Consider the following 9,003-nt stretch of genomic DNA (forward strand, 5'->3'; position numbering starts at 1 on the left):
CGCCCTCCACCCTCGTGGGCCCCCTGTTGCTCCACTGACGTACTCATTCCTCCTATATATACCTACGTACCCCCAAACGATCAGATACGGAGCCAAAACCCTAATTCCACCGCTGTAACTTTCTGTATCCACGAGATCCCATCTTCGGGCCTGTTCCGGAGCTCCACCGGAGGGGGTATCGATCACGGAGGGCTTCTACATCAACACCATAGCCCCTCCGATGAAGTGTGAGTAGTTTACTTCAGACCTACGGGTCCATAGTTAGTAGCTAGGTGGCTTATTCTCTCTTTTTGGATCTCAATACAATGTTCTCCCCCTCTCTTGTGGAGAAATATTCGATGTAATCTTCTTTTTGCGGTGTGTTTGTTGAGATAGATGAATTGTGGGTTTATGATCAAGTCTATTTATGAATAATATTTCAATCTTCTCTGAATTCTTTTATGTATGATTGGTTATCTTTGCAAGTCTCTTCGAATTATCAGTTTGGTTTGGCCTACTAGATTGATCTTTCTTGCAATGGGAGAAGTGCTTAGCTTTGGGTTCAATCTTGCGGTGTCCTTTCCCAGTGATAGTAGGGGCAGCAAGGCACGTATTGTATTGTTGCCATCGAGGATAACAAGATGGGGCTTTCTTCATATTGCATGAGTCTATCCCTCTACATCATGTCATCTTGCTTAAGGCGTTACTCTGTTTTTAACTTAATACTCTAGATGCATGCTGGATAGATATTCTCAGGAGTAATAGTAGTAGATGCAGGCATGAGTCGGTCTATTTGTCTCGGACGTGATGTCTATATACATGATCATGCCTAGATATTCTCATAACTATGCTCAATTCTGTCAATTGCTCAACAGTAATTTGTTCACCCACCGTAGAATACTTATGCTCTCGAGAGAAGCCACTAGTGAAACCTATGGCCCTCGGGTCTATCTTTATCATATTAATCTCCTACTACTTAGTTATTTCCTTTTGCTTTTACTTTGCTTTTATTTTACTTTGCATCTTTATCACAAAAATACCAAAAAGATTATCTTATCATATCTATCAGATCTCACTCTCGTAAGTGGCCTTATAGGGATTGACAACCCCTATTTGCGTTGGTTGCGAGGATTTATTTGTTTTATGCGGGTACGAGGGACTCGCGCGTAGCCTCCTACTGGATTGATACCTTGGTTCTCAAAAACTGAGGGAAATACTTACGCTACTTTGCTGCATCATCCCTTCCTCTTCGGGGAAAACCAACGCAGTGCTCAAGAGGTAGCAACTGACGATGCCGGAAGCACGGTCAGCCTTACCACGAAGGTCTATTCCTGCAAGCAATCGAAGAACGAGCGAGAATATGATAAAGCAATCTGAATATCGCGAATATATATGAAGTATTGATAAAGGTGGGGATCCGTAAGCGGTCTTGGTCTGGTCGTTGGACACAAACAAAGTACGCGAAGTTGCAATGGCTAACTTTTAACTAAACAAATCCCAAGCAAAAAAGCTACTAGATGGATCTACTTATATTGGAGCAAGGGGTGGCGTCCAAGGAGGTGGGAGGACGTCCCAAGGCAGTCTAAAACTAACCCTAGGTCGTACAAGGCTCATGGGCCCAAGTGGAGGTGGTGCAACACCTTTGGACTTGTTATTTGACTCGGATTCTGCTGCAGCGTCAGATTGTTTCGTCGATATCTCAAAACTACGGACGAATTTGAAGGTGATTCCAATTGGGTTGGAAAGAGCACGAAATCTACTTTCCAACAAAAAAAGAATCACCCAATTTGGAGTCCGTATGAAAACGTTGTTGACGTTTTTGAGTCAGGTATGTTTGTGCAGTCCGAATCTGAATCCAAAACGTGAGAGACTTGGACTCTATCTTCTCTTGGCCCAAAAGTGACGTGAGAGGACTTTTTGAATAGAACCTAAACTTCTCATTTTCCCTTATCTTCATATGTGGATTGTACAAATGTCTCATACACCTACAATTAGACAAAACACCAAAGTGTGTGAAGTATTTTTGTTCTGAATAACATAAATAGATCATTGAATAGTTTGCACTAGAAATCACCTGACAAATATGCATGTATGCAATATTTTTGGTCGTATCCAAGATAGTAATGTCCTCATCATCCTCCCCTTCTTGAAAACAAAGCCATCCTCGGCGTTGCTTAATCTGAAATGTGGCTAACAAAAGAGACAAGGTATACATGTTGTGTATGTATATGTCATCCATTTTTACTTCCCTTGATTTTTGCACATATGACACATGTATACATGAGTAACTTTCATAGTTCATAAAATATATAGCCAAAAAATTATCACAAGAAGTAGAAGGCATGAAAATATTGCAACTCAGTTTGCACATATAAGTGAAGCTCTTATTCATTTCAAAAGATTGACAATGTTCATCATTAAACCATCCCAACATTGGTGAATAAACCTTACTTGCATCAAATTTACATGGTACAACATGCTTAAATAAGCAAACATGCAATAAGTCATTGGACATAGAATCATCACCAAGATTAGAGGTCATATCAAAATGATTAAACATTGCTTTTTTGTATCAACAGTTAATTCAATGGGTGCACTCAAAATTGTTGGTATTTCATTTATTTGATCACATGACTCATTCATGACAGTAACAAGATTATCTAAAATAGACGGTGTGCTTAAATCAACAGGTAATTTAACACATGATGCATTCAAATTAACTAGGCATGCATCATTCTCATGTGAAGTTATATCATCAATACCTTTATTGTTACCTTGTCGCAAAGACGTAGCTGATGTAGGTACGGACGTTGACAATGTACCATACTCTTGAGATGATGTCGCGCTCACAATCCGAGGTGAGGCTGCTCTAGTAGGTGCAAAGGTGGAGGAACCAACCGACGGTGGTGAGCATGAACTGGAATAGTAGTAGTTGTTGTCACCCAATGCATCCTCCTGTATCTGTCTCTCAAAGGTACAAGCACGAACATACATACCAGTAATACAACGAGGAATATACTGAAATCTTGCACGAATATCATGGTTCAAACCACCAAAAAATCTATTCATTGTATCATCCTCAGATTCTTCCATGTCACAATGATGCATATAAGATTTGAACTCTTGGTAGTAAGCATGAACAGTGTTACTGCCTTGTTTTAATTGTTCCAATTTGCGAACCAATTCACGACGATAGTAAGGAGGAAAAAATTGTTGCCTCATTACAGCTTTCAAAACTTTCCAAGTTGTGGGTTGGTTATCAATGTTTTTCTTACAATGTACACTCCACCAAACAGAAGCAAAACCAGTAAATGCTCTAGTGGTAGCTCGTACTCTCTCAAGTTCAGAAAAATCATGGTGAGTAAAAACTTGTTCTACTTCAAGCTCCCAAGCTAGATAAATAGCAGGATTAAATCTACCCTCAAATGACGGTAAAGAGATAACCGGACCATGTGCATGTGTGTGTTGTCCCTACTCTCATGATGGTGAAGATGTGTCCGTCGTCCGAGAACTTCTATCTCCGGAACCTGTCATGATTAGTAGAAACAATAAACAAAATTCGAGAATAGTGTTCCTATGAACTATTAGGATGTGGTTGTAAAGTGCTCACAGTAAATCAAATATCAATATCTTACAAGTTCTTACCATGCGGCAGGTGGTGACAGGCAACCAGCGGTGTCAAATAACTCCGAAGATTGTGTAAAGCAATTGCCAGGGAAACATACGTATACACGGTGTAGAAATATGTGGAGCTGGATTGGCTATATTTGGTAGCAAAAGATTAGCAATAATCAATTCAGAGATGCAATGTTGAATAAACGCTCAACGACGGTACTGTGCTGGTCCTAGGCTAGACTGAACTAGAGACGCGAGCCTAGAACAATAATGAGGTCACGCCATAGCACAACTAGCATCAATAAAGGATATGAAGTAGTTCTAGATAGCAAAATATAAGCGAAGATCACAATAGCCGTAAAGATAATGATGTGAAACAACAGCCAAGCAGGGTATATCAACAACTTTCTCTCCAACTTTCCTCTGGAAAAGTTTGTGCCAATTTTTTGATAATTTTTTTCAAGAATGGTATTGAATCAAGCTTTCAAACGCAAAAAGAATCACTCAATTCAGAGTTGATATGAGGAGTCAAAAAATTCTAAAACTGGCCTGAAAAACTGGAATAAGTTGTGTTCGTGAATTTCGGAGGGTAAAAAGACCTATTTAGAAGCCGATTTTGAGGTGCCAAATATGGAATTAGCTTCTGCAACTATTTAGAAGCGGCTCGTCGCTAGCTTTTATTTGAGTACTCGCGGAACCAAAACGGATTTTGTATAAGGAAGTTATGCATGTTTTACTGAACAGTGCACAAAACAGATTCCAATCCGAATTCAACTACGAGATTGAGTCTAGATAGATCTGAATTTTGTTTTTTTCTTCTCTCTTTTTTTCTCACACTTTTTTCTTTCTCTTTCTTTTCTCTGGCTTTTTTTACTTTTTCTATCTTGTTTTTTCTGTCTTTTTCTCTTTCTCCCTCTTTCCAAAACAAACTAGATAAGATGCAGATTGGATCAAGCGAAGATGTGAACGATCTCAACTATGATTATGACAATGAACGGTGGGTAGCACGTGGTGGAAATTGATGGATGGGTGGTGGACAGCGGAAGGAATAACGATGCAGTGGCGGCGTGAGTAATGTGAACAGAACTCAAAAGTCTAAATGATCTAGACACTAAGACCAGCAACTCGACACGACGATGTAACCGATAATTCAACTATGCAAACAATGAAAAGAAAATTGCAAAGACTCAGACTGGCTTGGACAAAGAATGAATAGATCTAACTTTTTTGTGGCTTTTTTTGGACAATAGGTAAGAAAAAAATCTAATATACGGAAAACTGGAAATTCTCACCGAGCAACCTGAAAACTGATACCACTTGATAGAGGCGAGGGTCCCGATCTTTCGATGAGATGATAACTATCGATTTGGTGGAGACGACTTTGACGATCCGACTACAAACGTGCACGACGTCGCGCCTTAGCAATCGCTAAACCAATCTCCTGAGGTTACCGACGATGTCGGAAGCACGGTCAACCTGACCACGAAGGTCTATTCCTGCAAGTAATCGAAGAACGAGCGAGAATATGATAAAGCAATCTGAATATCACGAATATATATGAAGTATTGATAAAGGTGGGGATCCGTAAGCGGTCTTGGTCTGGTCGTTGGACACAAACAAAGTACGCGAAGTTGCAATGGCTAACTTTTAACTAAACAAATCCCAAGCAAAAAAGCTACTAGATGGATCTACTTATATAGGAGCAAGGGGTGGCGTCCAATGAGGTGGGAGGACGTCCCAAGGCAGTCTAAAACTAACCCTAGGTCGTACAAGGCTCATGGGCCCAAGTGGAGGTGGTGCAACACCTTTGGACTTGTTGTTTGACTCGGATTCTGCTGCAGCGTCAAATTGTTTCGTCGATATCTCAAAGATCCGAACGAATTTGAAGGTGATTCCAATTGGATTGAAAAGAGCACGGAATCTATTTTCCAACAAAAAAAGAATCACTCAATTTGGAGTCTGTATGAAAAAGTTGTTCACGTTTTGAGTCAGGTATGTCTGTGCAGTCCGAATCTGAATCCAGAACATGAGAGACTTGGACTTTATCTTCTCTTGGCCCAAAAGTGACGTGAGAAGATTTTTTAAATAGAACCTAAACTTCTCATTTTCCCTTATCTTCATATGTGGATTGTACAAATGTCTCATACACCTACAATTAGACAAAACACAAAAGTGTGTGAAGTATTTTTGTTCTGAATAATATAAATAGATTATGAATAGTTTGCACTAGAAATCACCTGACAAATATGCATGTATACAATATTTTTGGTCGTATCCAAACTTCCAAAATAGTCATGTCCTCATCAGGTACACCAGAGGGACCTCGAACCGTGCTCTGTCGGCAGCATACATCAGACAGTGGCCCTCATCGGCTACCACAGATGACGTTGTGCTGCAGGATTCGTCGTCAGCCATGTCTGAGGCATGCTGGCGGCCGGCACCGGCTCCGGCCACAAGCATCCGCTGACACTTCTTGGCCAGCTGAGCAAGCTTCTTTGGATGGATGCACTTTGGCTCTAAAAGTCTGAAGGTGTGGTGTAGATTGTGATGTTGCTTGCAGATGACATGAAGAAATTTGTGTTGAGGAGGCCATGGATTTATAGTGAAAGGAAGAAGGGCCTAGGGAAGCGCTTATGTGTGTGGGTTGTGTCTGTGTGTAACTATCAGCAAGATCGGTGGGCAGGAGACAAGGCCACGAGTGCTCTGAGTGTGGTGTCGTTGCAGCTAGCTTCAGACAGCGTGATGAATGGTTTTGATGAGACACCATTCATGTCCAAAATGTGGTCCTTGTGCCATTTCCCCAGCAAATCGATCACCACTGTGCAGGCAAGATGTCCAGCCCAAGCTCCGGCATGTGCCAAATACTTGGCCCCGGCAGAACCTGATACAGATCACATCATGGACCTCCAAAACCGTAGCACCACATGGACCCTGCACATGGCATTGTTTCCTGCCTAACCATTACACACTCCACCGTGTGGGCGCTCGCTTTACCCTTGAGCTATAAATCCATGGCTAAGTGCCCTGCAAACACCACCACTTCATCCACAGACAAAGGCATTCCAACTTCCAACTAACAGGAGAATTTCTCCCGTTTCAAGAAACACAAGAAGCCACCATGATAAGTGCCAAAATACTCGCTCGGCTGGTCAAGAAGTGGTAATGGCCCTTGGGAGGAAGAGGCTGACCTCATCGCCGTCGATGCTGGTCGGAGAAACTGGAGGGTCGTGCGGTACGTCGTGCTCATCGGTGGCCAGCAAGGGCCGCTTCGTCGTGTACACTGCTGACGGTGCGAGGTTCGAAGTGCCGCTTGGGTTCCTTGGCACGACGGTCTTCGGCGAGCTCTTGAGGATGTCCCAGGAGGAGTTTGGATTTGCAGGCGTTGACAGTGGCAGAATCATGCTGCTGCCCTGTGACGCACCGGTGATGGAGTACGCCATGTGCTTGCTCAGGAGAAGCACCTCCGCGGAGATGGAGGCCGCCTTCCTCCATTCCATGATGATGCCATGCCACTATCATGCGGCAGCAAATCTGGAGTTAGGCAGTATTTTGGTGTCTGCACCTCCTAATTACCCTCTCCAGAGATATACTAGGAAACAGGCAAAGGGATAGACATCATCCTTTCAATGTACTAGATGAATAAAGTCTCTAAGAGTAAGCTCAGTATGTGTTACAAACTTACAATACACACTTCTGTCTATAATTTTTTTACCGTGTCACTATTATGCTGATAGGTTGCTCCCTGCCTTTGAATGAATAGCGACGAAGCTTCAGCTGGGCAGCAAAGGTGTTTTCACAAGCCGCGCCCTATGTCCAAATCTTTTCTACTATGGTGCATACCTTTCTGGCAGATTGCACCAGACCACTAGAGGTGTACGGTTACATCGCGGTCCAAGATGACAAGGAATATGGCCGCAATTATCTTTTCAACCGATCCCGAGCTATAAATTCAGTAATCGTGACATATTCAATATTAACTGTGTAGCTGTGTTCTAACTTCTAAATACAGTATATGTTGTCATGTGAGGTAAAAGCACACTAGATACCCTAACTTGTATGGAATGTGATGATTTAGTCGCAAACTTGCAAAATGCAACTTCACCATACTCCAACTTGCACCGAATGTGATGATTTGGTCCCCGGCCTATCACAGTGCGGCAAGTGGCAGCCAGGTGGCTGTGCCGGTCGTTGCCCGCACTTTTGCACAAAACACCCTACCATTTTATCTAAATCAACCGTAGTACATGGCACTTGAATTAATTCTGTCTCAACTCGCATCTCTGGTAACCGAAACCGGCAGCGAATCACCGGAGCTCAACTGAGATACCAAAGTCACTCCTCTCTGATTCCCAACTGCTCCACCTCGCCAATCTCTCATCATGGCGACGGCGGCTGCATCCCGGCCCAGCGACCCTGTCCTTTTGAGCTCCATTCCCAGCTACCACTCCGCCTCCCTCTTCCGCGTCAAGCTCTCCGCCGGCGGCTCACCGGTCAAGTCGGTCAGCGTCACGTCTCCCCCCTCCTCCCCCTCAGGCGGCGCCGCCAAGATCCGCCGGTCCTGCATGTGCTTCCCGAGGAACCACCCGGGCTCGTTCCGTTGCAGCCAGCACAAGGAGCGGAGGCCCCGACCGGCAGCACCAAGCCCGCCTCCCAGCCGCCCGTCGGCAGCGGCTGCTCTAGGCGCATGCTAAACGTGCTAGCGCAGCGCATGGGGAGCGGACACTGGGCACGCAGGGCGCTGGCTCCGTACCCCTCGGTGCAGCAACCGCGCCGACGGGTTCCGCGCCGGGGCCAGCCTGCTCTCCGCCATGTCCACGTCCATGGCTGGCGGCTGCCTGCAGTGAAAAAACAACAGCGTCGACATGCCATAGCGAAGATACTACTAGTACATACCCCCTCCCGAACACGTGAAACCTCACTTTCCCATTACTATTCAGGCTCGTCTCTCTCACTCGTGCACACTGGAGATGAAGGACGGGGTTTGAGGCGGCGGCGCGGTTGGATCTCGAGATGGCCGGCGGCTGGATCTCAAGGAGGCAGGCAGCGCGGCGACTAGATCTCGAGGAGCTAGGCGGCTCGGGCTGAGGAGACGCGGCGCCGGTGATTGAGGGTGGGGCGTCGGCCACGTGCATGGGGCTGGTCCGCTGGTGGATGCGTGAGACAATGAATCAGTATTTCTCTCTTCAGTTTGCCATTGTGTGTTTTGCGCTTTGTGTAGTTTTCCTGCTACTGTACTTTCTGCTGCTGTATGCACAGTTGTGGTGCCTGCTGTTGAGGCATGCTTGATGTGTGGTGCGCGTGCATTGATGCTCAATCAAAAAGATGATGATTCTGACGAACCAAACACATCCCAACTTGCAGGACGGGAGAAATCCCCGATTCCGACGAAGTTTCTGTAAAGTTTCATGG

At 44.6% G+C, this 9,003-nt stretch overlaps 1 pseudogene; it reads left to right on the forward strand.

Moving 5' to 3' along the window:
• Nucleotides 1–6,646: 6,646 nt before the first annotated feature.
• On the forward strand, nt 6,647–7,280 carry LOC119297495 (annotated as a pseudogene).
• Nucleotides 7,281–9,003: the final 1,723 nt, after the last annotated feature.

This window comes from Triticum dicoccoides, chromosome 5A (genome assembly GCF_002162155.2).
Source record: "Triticum dicoccoides isolate Atlit2015 ecotype Zavitan chromosome 5A, WEW_v2.0, whole genome shotgun sequence".
Classification (NCBI taxonomy): Eukaryota; Viridiplantae; Streptophyta; class Magnoliopsida; order Poales; family Poaceae; genus Triticum; species Triticum dicoccoides.